Here is a 12,072-nt window from a genome sequence, read left to right as displayed (position 1 = left end):
CCAACTAAAGATGCGAAAGGATGAAAAAGAGCAAAAGGTAAGGAGGGTATGAGGTAGTGGAGGGGGCGATCTCTGATGAAATCCAAATTGAATGTCTTTACTTCATATCCGATATCTCTAAATATATGAATATTCAGATCTTTTCTTCTTTTTTTTTTTTTCTGGAGGATTTTATACCTAAGACTGATTGATGTAACAGATGGTCAGCACCAAGCATTCAATGGTCCGAAGAGATTGAAAGCACAGATTAAAATCAGAGTGGTTGTTTATTTTTTCGTTACCTATAGTGCAATTTTGAGCTGTAATAGTGAAGGGAACCCATAAAATAGGCACCATGGTTAGGTTAATATCTAGAGCAATGTAGTAAAAGCATGCATGCGGCATTAGTGCTCTGTGGATGAAGTTATCACCTAAATTCAAAGTGAGAAAGATGAGATAATTTTTGCCTAATTGAGTATTTGATTGATAGATTATACATTTGAGTGGATCTTTGAAATATATCATGGATTCTTCGTATTGGATTTTGATATTTGAAAGGGTTATTTATTTTTTGCATAGAAAAAGTAAAAAAGATGTTGATGTTGTGCAATTCGGGCACTCCTAACTGCCAGTCGATTGGTTCCTATTTAGTGGTGGACGGTACCTGAGAAGAAGATGGTAAAGGATTTTCGGGGGATTTGTCCGGTGGGAATACTCCGATGCTTAAGTTAGAACACCTGAGAAAGCGATAATGATTGCAGAGAGAGCTAAGAGTGCAGGTAGCGCTAAATCAATGAAAGTTCGTGATTAACTCAAGATACAAGATGCCAGATACCTTCGCCTCTTCGACCTTGGGGCCTTTAAATGCAGGTGTTCTTGTCAAAACGGGCGTAACCACCACTGGTTCTCTGTCGCAGTTGTTATTTGCCAGGGCTGCGTAGGTAATTGTTGCAGGGTGCTGCCCAATAAGATGAGAGACACATACCCGGAAGGGACAAACACGCTACCACTTGCCGAGCGACGTGGGTGCAGTCTATTGGGTTGGCAGGGACAACGCCGTCAGCCAGGAGACGTGATGTGGTCGGACGGGTACAGTCTTGTCAGATAAGAAGCTTCCTGAGAACTCTGCATTGCTTAACAGCGAGCTGCTTTATAGCGAGCTATCCCATAGCGAGTTGCCTTGTAGTGAGCTCCTGGATGGGTCCCGAGGTGATTCCACCTGAGGTTGCCTTTGGGGTAGTCTTCTTGCCTAAGTATTGGAGCGAGCTGGTTCTCTCATCTCGCGATCTGGGATAGACTTGTCTTGGAGTATTCCCTTTCTGTATACTGGGGTTCTCGAGCTTGCGTTGTAGCGAGCTCATTCTATGGCGAGCTGTAATGTAGCAAGCTGTCCTACGAGCTTGTTACTTAGTCGCAACCAGGCAGTTATGCTGAGTTGTTGCTCTTGCTGAGTCATGTCCACGTGTCACCTTCTCAGGAGGTCGGGTCAAAACATCATCCATCAATTGCCCTCCACTCCTCAAGCTAAGGATTCTACTATAGCGTGAGGAGTTCATGGAGTGTGACGGGTGGATTTGACATGAAATTCAAACTTGATTGACCAATCGCATTAAATACACACGTGGATGCCAGGACTTTTCGAATGCCAAAAAGCATGCCAAAATGGATCTCACCTCTGGAAGTCGTGCAGCCAGCAATACCTTAATCATGGAAGACATGTAGCCAGTCACATTTCGGTTTCACGAGACGTGCGGTTAGCTTGACTGCGAACCGTCAGATTTGCCTTAATATGGACCGTTGATTTTGTGGGCACAGTGGCTATAAATAGGAGGGCCCCAGGCCTCATTTCCTTCATGCCAACTTGCTTTGCCTTCAGATTCTGAGGTCGCGCCTTCACCTAGCTGCTCGAGCTCTTCTTTTGTTCACACCGTCTTTCTAGTTTAACTTTCCCTAGTGAGTTTTATCACTTTGTTAGTATGTCTGGGTACCGTACAATAACTTTCCCCGGGGCGGTGACCAAGATGATGCCTCCTCGAGCTCAAGGGGAGCTTGGGGGCAGGCCCCGGAGGCTCGTGAGGCCTTCGGCGAGACAACTTCCACCTCCCGGGGTAGGGAGCCGGACAGCTCCGGTCCTTCCTCCATGTCGATGGAGAGACTTAGGACCTTGGTTCTTCAGTTTAACCTTCCCAGAGACCTCGTCTACAGTCTCCCTTATGGTGACTATCCTTGGGAGCATGGTCCCAACGAGATAGTGATCTTTTAGGAATAGCTCATCGCTGGCCTCCGTCTTCCTCTACATCCTCCGATAGTGGAGGTTTTGAACCACTTCAATGTTACTATTAACTAGCTTCACCCCAACTCAATCCAAAATGTAGTTGGGACTATCTCTTTACTTTATGAATATTGTCTTCCCCTTAACCTCAACATTTTCTCCACCATCCTCTCCATCAAGAATGCTTCCCCCGGAGCATCTCCAGAAAGGCGTTCCTATTATTTTTCTACTCGTCCCGGCTTCAAGCTCCCGCACGAGCTTCCGAACAGGATTTCAGCCTGGAAGCGGGACTATTTTGTAGTTCGCAACCCCGAAGGGAGACCCTTCCCAACCCACTGGAGGGCTGCCATCCAGGATTCAGGTGTTGACTTGGATCCCAAAGTTTGGGAAACGTTGCAATCCTGGGCAGCAGTTGGCTTCCATTGGTCAGACTACTTGACCGAGGACAAGCTCACGTAGGCCGACCTGAGCTTTGGTAGGTTGCCTTTTAGGTCGCACAATGCCTTGTAGAAAAAGTTTTTTTTACTGGAATAATGCCTTGTGATTTTTTGGCAGCCATCATGTCTGGTGTAGACGCACATCGCCTTCTGTCCAGCAACCAGAAGCACAGGGCAAAGAGGTCGTGCCCTAACCGAGCTTCAACTTTCGGAAGCGCTGAGCTCGAGGCTACTGATCCAGCTTTCATTTCTCCACCACCTGAGGTCCCACCGGTCCCGTTCGATGGAGTAGCCACAGAAGGTGGCGCAGAAGAGCCCGAGCTCTCGGCGCAAGGGCAGTTCCCTCTGCCTGAGCAGTCCCACCCTTTCGCTTTCCCGCGGTTTCCCACTGGAGGGTGGGAAAGTGTCACTGTCTTCACCGTGGCTTTGCGAAGGAGCCGAAAGGCGGTCTCACACGAGGAGGTAGCCAGCTGGGAGGGATGGACCCCAAGCAGCTCACCAGGATAGCCTTCGCTCACTGCATGGTGGTAAGTGACTACTTTTTTCTTATTTTCCTTTCTTCTCCTTTTTTCCTTTTTTAACCTCAGCCTTTGGTTGGCAGGTGAACTCCGCCATCCACGCCATGGCCCTCCAGACCAACATTCACTCTGGCGATGCTCTCGCTCAGAGGTCAACTGTGTAGAAGCTCTAGGGTGAGCTCGACCGGGCCCGAGGTGAGGTCCTTCAGGCTCGAAAGGGGAGCGAGGCCCAGGAGCTGCTCCTCCGGGACCAGGAGGCACAGATCACCTGACTATCTGAGGAGAGCGCTCGCTACCGGGAGGAGTCGTCGAGGGTGGCAGCGGAGAAGGAGCTTCTTCGCCACCAAGTCCGTGACTTGGAGTCCACGCTTTAGGATCAGACTCGGAACTTCGACACCATGGTGGAGGCTGAGCAAGGTAAGGCGGTGTGGGACTTCAAGGACTCCCAGGAGTACTACGACCTCCAGGTGGAGTATGGCTTGAGCTCCTTCCGTTATGGATTTAAACTCTGCTGTTGGCTGGTCCGAAAGAAGTTCTCTGGGCTCAACCTCGATGGCATAACAATGAAGGGTTTGGATCCAGAGACGGCGGACCTAGCGGAGGAGGAGGAGCCTGACTCTCCAGAGGATGACGAGGATGTGGAGGCGGTGGATCCCTGAGGCCGGTTGCTGCTCTTTTGTTTTCTTTTTCTAGATGGATTATGGTGGTACCCGGGTGTTAGAACCCAGTTTTAAATCTCTTTTTTGATGTACTCTCTTGGGCGGTTGGGCCCCACTTTTTATTTGTTTTCTATTGAATCTTTTCCCGGGCTATTAAGCCCGATTTTTTGTTCATAGAAATTAGTAATGAAATGTCTTATCTTTTTCTGCTAAGTATTGTGTGCTTTTTACTTTCTGCCGAAGTGATTTTATCATTCGAGCTGTTAGAGCTACATGTACAAAGTAGGATCTTTCAGTAGTTGTTACCCAAAGCTGTTCCTTGTCGAGTTCAACTAGTATATCAAGGCGATCTACGCTTCATAGGGCTCATGCCCGAGCTGCCCATGCCTTTGGTATTAATACTTAGTCATTGCTGATGAAACGGTTAGGTCTTTCACAGTGCCAAAGTCTTAGTTAGCTCGGCGTCTTAGCCCTTAGGATGAGGGAGTGACTCATAGTCTACTCAGTAGTTCACCCATGCCATAGAGGCGATTGGGTCTTATCGCGCCGAGGTCTGCATTAGCTCGACATTTTGGCCCTTAGGCTCTGAGAGTGACTCATGGTCTACTCAGTAGTTATAGGTAATATTGCCTTAAGTTGACAATATTCCATGCCTGAGGTACTTGTTTCCCTTCTAGGGTTTTGAGCTCGTATGTTCCTTCCCTGAGCACTCGCTTTACTCGGTAAGGTCCTTCCCAATTTGGCCTAAGCTTACAAACACCAGGCTTAGGCACCATAACTTTACGAAGGACCAGGTCGCTGACGCGGAGGTTCCGCTTCTTGACCCTGGCGTTATAGTATCAAGCCACTCTCTACCGGTAGAACGCGGTCCTAATATATGCGAGGTCCTGTACTTCGTCAAGGAGGTCGAGGTTAGTGCATAGCTCATCTTCATTTGCCTTGTCATCATATGCATCTAGTCGTAGTGAGGGAACTTCGATCTCGGTTGGGATGACTGCTTCAGTGTTGTAGGTGAGGTTAAAGGAGGTTTCGCCTTTGGCGGTCTTCACTGTGGTCCGATAAGCCCATAGAACACTGGGTAGCTCGTCTGCCCATAGTCCCTTAGCTCGGTCTAGTCGTGCCTTCAGTCCACGGAGGATAGCTATGTTTGTGACTTCCGCTTGACCATTTACTTAGGGTGTGCGACTAAGGTAAAGTTCTATTGAATTCCCATGTCTTGGCATCAGTTCTAGAATTTAATGTCCTCGAACTGCTTACCATTATTAGAAATCAGTACCCTAGGTAACCTGAAGCAGCACACTATATTTTTCCAAAAGAAGTTCTGTACGTTTCGAGTTGTGATTGTTATGAGAGGTTCAACTTCTACCCACTTGGTGAAATAATCAACTACTACCACTAAGGACCTCCTCTGGCCCGTCGCTGGTGGAAATGGTCCGAGTATATCGATCCCCCCTTGTGCGAAAGGCCACGGGCTGGTGAGATACTTGAGGCCGACAATGGGCCGATGGTGGATATTGGCATGCTTTTGGCACTTGTCACACTTTCTGACGAGCTCGATCACATCTGCTTTCATTGTTGGCCAGTAGTACCCCTGTCGTAGTGCTTTCTGGAAGAGGCCCCTACACCCCAAGTGTCCGTCGCATAGGCCCTCATGAGTGTCGCGGAGCACGAGCTCGGCTTCGGAAGGTTGCAAACAGCATAGGTAGGGGAGCGTGTAGGATATTCGGTACCTCCGTTCGTCTATCCTGATGTATTTGGCCGCCTGATGCTCTACCCTTCTGGCGGAATTGCGGTCTGTAAGGAGGGTCCCGTGTAGCAGGAAGCTCGCGAGCGGATCAATCCAGCTCCGCTCTACTTGAACGACAGGAGCGACCTCCTCTGCCCCCCGAGAATGCTAGGCCGAGGCAGGTTCTCTATGTACACGGTTCTCATGGTATTATCATTGGTGCTAGCTAACCGGGACAAGGCGTCGGCCTTAGCATTCTCCGATCTTGAGATTTGCTTGATGAAGTGTGACTGGAAGTTGAGCAGAGTTTCTCTTACTTTGGCCAAGTAGGAAATCATAGTTGGTTCACGAGCTTCGTATTCGCCTGTGACTTGATTGACCACGAGCTGGGAATTGCTGCAGATGACGATATGCTTGGCTTTCACTTCTTTGGCTAGAGCTAGCCTGACTATTAATGCCTTGTACTCCGCCTCATTGTTGGATGCCACGAATTCGAAGTGTAGTGCGTACTCCAGTTTTGTGCTGCTTGGGCCGTATAGAACGATTCCAGCTCCGCTGCCCTGCTGGTTTGAGGAGCCATCTATGTGAAGGATCTAGGGCTCCTCATCCCAGCTCGCGCTTGGCCTAACTAGGAGAGATGCCTCACTGGTTACTACTTCGCGGTGCTCAAGCTCAACCGGCCTGGGAGCTTCGGGCTTGCTCGAGCTAGGGGCCTCGTGCTCGACCGGCCTAGGGACTTCGAAGCTGAAAGTGCATTCCGCAATGAAGTCTGCTAAGGCTTGAGCCTTGGTAGCAGTTCGCGACTTGTATTGGAGGTCGTACTCGCTGAGCTCAACGGCCCACTTCATCAGTCTACCAGAAACCTCGGGCTTGAGTAGAACTTGCCTTAGAAGTTTGTTGGTGAGGACGATGATAGTGTGAGCCTGAAAGTACAGACGGAGTTTCCAGGCTACAATAACTAGTGCATAGGCCAACTTTTCTATCTCTAGATTTCTCGTCTCTGCTCCCTGCAATACTTTACTAACATAGTAGATAGGTTGTTGGACCCAATCTACCTCTTTTATTAGTACCGAGCTGACCACCTCATCACTTGTCGAGAGGTACGACTCTAAAACATCGCCCTCCTCGGGCCAGGTTAAAATTGGTATACTAGCGAGTTACTTTTTGAGCTCATCAGACGTGAGCTGGCATTCTTCGGTCCACTCAAAACCTTTGCTCTTAATTTCCTTGAAGAAAGGTAGGCAGCGGTCTGCTGACTTGGACATGAAGCAGCTCAGAGTAGCTATTCGGCCATTCAACCTCTGAACCTCCTTCATTTTTTGGGGTGGTCTCATGTCTAGGATGGTCTTTATTTTGTCTGGGTTGGCTTAATGCTGCACCGGTTAACGATGTACCATAGGAATTTACCCGATGTAATATCGAAGACACACTTATTGGGATTCAATTTCATGTTAAATCTACGAAGAATTTAAAAATCTGAATGCAAGTCTTGTATTAAATCATGCGAAAATTGGGTCTTGGCGACCATGTCATCTACATAGCACTCTATTTTTCTGCCAATCAATGGCTCAAATAATTTAATCACAAGTCACTGAAAGGTTGCCCCAGCATTTTTCAACCCGAAGGGCATGACCTTGTAATAGTACAGGTCGAGCTCGGTTATAAAGGCAATTGTTTCTTCATCAGCTGGGTCCATCCAGATCTAGTTGTAACCCGAATAGATGGTCGATCCTGGGGAGTGGGAAGCAGTCCTTTGGGCAAGCTCGATTCAGGTTGGTGTAGTTGATTCACATACGTCATTTATCGTTAGCCTTTTTTACCAGAATGGGTTTGGCCACCCAGCTTGGGTAGTGAAATTCCCTAATAAAGTCAGCTGCGAGGAGCTTCCCGACCTCCTAGTTGACTGCCCTCCATCGCTCTGGGGCTAAGTTGCATTTCTTTTGTCTAACGGACCTAATTACAGGATCGGTATTAAGCTTGTGAGTTATGACGCTAGGGTCTATGCCGACCATCTCTACTGCGGACCATGGAAAAACATCTAAATTTTCAATTAAGAAGCATACCAATTGAGATCGCAGGGGCTCTTCTATGGAAGCACCGATCTAAAGTGTCCGAGCTGGATCCTCCGCCGATGCTAGGATGGAGACAATCTCTTCTGTGGGCGCAGCTCGCTCCTCGCACTGCTCCGTAGGTTGCTCTAGTTCGAGGTCGTCGACCACCTTGGCTTTCCCTTTAAGGGTGGTGACGTAGCACTTGCGAGACTCAAGCTGGTCAACTCGCGCTATCCCGACTCCAAAGTCCCTGGGGAATTTCATCACCAAATAGTAAGTGGAGACCACTGCACGTAGGGCATGGGTGATCGGCCAACCTACTATGGCATTGTACGGGGAGGGGGTTGCGACCACTAAGAAGTCGTGGTTGAGCCTCACAATGCTAAGCCAGGTGCCAACTTTCACAGGTACTGTAATCCTTCCCAGGGGCTTGACTTCCTCTCCACTGAAGCCTACTAAGGGAGTGTTCGCAGGCTTCAAGTCGATTTCTTGGAGTTGGAGCTGGTTGAATGCTGTTTTGAAGAGGATATCCGCCGAGCTGCCAGAGTCGACAAGGACACACCTGACTTTGAAGCCATTGATCTTTATCTTTATGACGAGCGCGTCATCATGGGGGTAGTGGACCCTATGCGCGTCGTCCTCCGTGAAGAAGATTGGATCTTCTGTCCTTGGCTGCTTCGGTGGGTTCTATTCTTCCCTGGCAGCCTCGCGAGCTGATGTTCGAGCTGCAGCTGTGGTATAGCCCGCGACAATCGAACCTCCAATGATTATGTGGATAGTTCCCCGAACTGGTCTCTCTTCCGGGGGCTGCCACTGCGGTTGCTCTGCCTGCCTGCTAGATTCGGGAGCATCTCTATTCAGCTCCCTCGACCGAATAGAGGAGTTCATCTGTCATGGAGGTTTTTACAATTTTTGGTACTATGACGGTGATCTTTATGGAAACTATAATACAAATTTTTATTCCTTACACTAGGATCGACCTTCAGCCGAGGTGGCCACTTCTCATATGGGGCATCCTTGATCGCCATAAGGATCTCAGCCTGCTTCATGTTCAGGGGCGTATAGTTGCCCCCTGAGCTGGGTCTTTTTTCTTTTTACCATCCCCTTGAATTGAGGACTCACCTTCCCTTTTTCTCTTTTCGGGCGCACTTGCGCGCTTTTGGTTGATTTCCTCCTCTGTCCCTATAAACTGATCCGCAAGCTTGAAGAACTCAGTCACAGTCTTGGGCTAGTTAACTACCACATGCCACTTGAATTCTTTATGAGTGATGCCTCGCTTGGCCGCGGTGAGATGAACTGCGAGGTCTAGATCAGGTATTTGCAAACAAGCGCCCGCCTGATATAACTCCGTATGGACTCCCCTTCCTTCTGGACTATGCCAAGGAGACTCTCTTGAGTTCTTGGGCACCTCTTGTTGGTGACAAAGTGGGAGGTGAAGACTTGCACGAACTGTGCCCAGCTTCTTATCGATCCGGGCGCAAGGTTTCACTACCATGTGTGGGCCACCCCTTTGAAGGTGGTGGAGAAAGCCGCGCACATACAGGATTTACTGGCCCTTGCCAGGTGCATATCGGATCGGAAGGTGTCCACATGGTCATTCAGATCGAAGGATCCGTCGTACTTATCCAGGGGAGGGAGCTTGAAATCCTTCGGCATAGGGACTGCAAGAAGTTCTGATGACAGAGGGGAAGGGACCGACAAGAGAGGAGTAGCTTTTACTTCATCTGAGCTTACCTCTTCCTTACCCTTGAGCTCGGGCAGGACGCGGGTGGTGGTTCGGCGAGCTCGTCGGCACCTCCGTTGCTGCTTCGTCGGCTCGGCGTTGGTGCTGCTGGATTTAGTATTACCAAGCTCGATGGGATCGGACTACTGATGATAGCTGTGAATCGAAGGGCCTTGCCTGTAATCTACGGCTAGAACCTCGAACTGGTTTTCTACGAGCGAGAGATTGAACTGAGAGTGTTGAGGTGATGTGGACCTAACCGGATGGGAGGCTCCCGACCTGTCTGCGGGCTCGAGGCAGGGTGACTGGTCTCTCCTTCCTACTGTGGGATGAGGCTTGGCTTTTGGAAGGATTATGGGTTTGAGAGGCCTCTCCTCGGCGAGGACATTCGCTCCGGCGGGAGGGTTTGACTTGCTTCGAAGTCGGATACCGAGGGAGAAGTAGCTGCTAGGCCTGAGGTAGTGAAGGGAACTGCTGTTGGTACTGGTACTGAGAAACTTGATGCAACACTTGCTGCTGGTAGAGTTGAAACTGCTAGAACTATTGCATTTGACCCTGCATGGCTCGCATGCACTGCACCAGGTCTTCAAGTTGGTTTTAGTTGCTTACTGGGGGAACAATGGAAGGTTCAGTAAAGGTTGCTCCAACCGCAGAAGGGAGTGGAGCGTTCACAGGGGCCACCGTGTGAGGCACATTCAGGCTGGGAATTCCGTCCGTGGAGAGGGGTACAGTGAACTGTCCGATGCAAACAGTGGGGAGCTAAGCTTGTTCCCCAGGAGCGTTCTAGTTGGCACTACGTCCGACATTACTAGAGGAAGCCATGAATGTTGAGTTTTTAGAGAGAGTTGTAGAGATTAGAGGAAGGCTTTTTGAAGTGTTTCCCACAGATGGCGCCAAATGATGCTGCGCAATCCGGGCACTCCTAGTTGGTGGCGGGTGGTACCTAAGAAGAAAATGGTGAAGGATTCTCGGGGGACTTGCCCGGTGGGAATACTCCGATGCTTAAGTTAGAACACCTGAGAAAGGGATAAGGATTGCAGAGAGAGCTAAGAGTGCAGGTAGTGCTAGATCAATGAAAGTTCGTGATTAACTCAAGATACAAGATGCCAGATACTTTCGCCCCTTCGACCCTGGGGCCTTTAAATGCAGGTGTTCTTGTCAAAACGGGCGTAACCGCCACTGGCTCTCTGTCACAGTCGTTATTTGCTAGGGCTGCGCAGGTAATTGTTGCAGGGTGCTACCCAATCGGATGAGAGACACGTACCCAGAAGGGACAAACACGCCACCACCTGCTGAGGGACGTGGGTCCAGTCTGTTGGGTTGGCAGGGACTGCACCGTTAGCCAGGAGACGTGATGCGGTCTGACGGGTACGGTCTTGTTAGATGAGAAGCTTCCTGAGAACTCCGCGTCGCTTAACAGCGAGCTGCTTTATAGCGAGCTGCCCTGTAGCGAGCTATCCCATGATTCCGCCTGAGGTTGCCTTTGGGGCAATCTTCTTGCCTAAGTATTGGAGTGAGCTGGTTCTCTCAACTCGCGAGCTGGGATAGACTTGTCTTGGAGTATTCCCTTTCAGCATACTAGAGTTCTCGAGCTCGCACTACAACGAGCTCTTGATCATTCTTTGTGATGTATATTTCATATATACATTTTATGAATAAATGTATATTTCATATATGCAATTAAAATAAAGAGGAGAAAAATTCATTATAACAACAATGGGGTACAGGTATAAACAGCATCTCTGAAAATCCTAGCGCCCTTTACACCCAAAACCCAATCTCTTGATCATTCTTTGTGATGTCAAACCGTAGAAGCAGGTATGGGACACATATAAAAACGGGTCAGGTTCATACCGCGAGAACTCAGCCTGTGCACAGAAACGAGTGTTGGGTCGGGTCATGGAGCGAACTACAATTAAGAATTCAAGACACAAAAACGCAACCCTTCGATACCTGCCCACCACTCCATACTTTCCTCTAACAGCTTCCTAACGGCTCCAATCCCCACCTCCATTTGCACCATGACTGGAAATTGTTTTCCTACCACCATCGTAATGACAGATGGAAAAGCTTTCAAACCACCAAAAGGTTTGATCTGTTGTGACTTTTGGGGACGTGCTACCCCACGTTTTGTATATGTTTGATCTGCGAGATCATCATTGTTAAGAGCTAGAAGGTCAAGGTTCGGATTAATTTGATCAAAACGACATTAAGGTTAAAAATTTCATTTTGCATTTTAAGTAAATAGAACTGGCAATTGCAAAGTATAGACTAATACACAAATTATAAGATAGGTTTTATTAAAAATGAAAAATCACAAGGGTTGTTTTAAATGACCCTTTAGAGACAGATAAACATAACAATGGCCCACGCAGGTCTCGAACCTGCAACCTTCGCGTTATTAGCACGACGCTCTAACCAACTGAGCTAATAGACCAGTTGATTCTACTGTTGCTTAAACCTAGTAAATTTGATACCATCCACAATATTAGTTTGCACTTTTCCAATGTTTTAAAAATTAGTTCAATATATATATCATAGATGGACCAATATATTAGTTCAATATATATATATGAAAAATCTATGATATGAGATGGACCAATCAACATTCGACTTGTCTGTTTTGGTGAATATGGGGTAACTGGTTTTAAAAATAACAATTTAAACCACATTTCAAAAAAAGGGAGACTGTTCACCTTGATCTCCT

General features: G+C 48.3%; 1 non-coding gene across 1 annotated transcript; it reads right to left on the bottom strand.

Moving 5' to 3' along the window:
• Positions 1–11,728: 11,728 nt before the first annotated feature.
• Positions 11,729–11,802, bottom strand: TRNAI-AAU (transfer RNA isoleucine (anticodon AAU)). Its single transcript has one exon. It is a non-coding gene; the product is annotated as a tRNA-Ile (tRNA).
• Between the last annotated feature and the right edge of the window lie 270 nt (positions 11,803–12,072).

This window comes from Nelumbo lutea, chromosome 4, assembly GCF_056320005.1.
Source record: "Nelumbo lutea isolate HS-2025 chromosome 4, American lotus-T2T, whole genome shotgun sequence".
NCBI lineage: Eukaryota > Viridiplantae > Streptophyta > Magnoliopsida > Proteales > Nelumbonaceae > Nelumbo > Nelumbo lutea.
The sequence above is the reverse complement of the archived record's forward strand: the minus strand, read 5'-3'. Positions and strand labels throughout refer to the sequence as shown.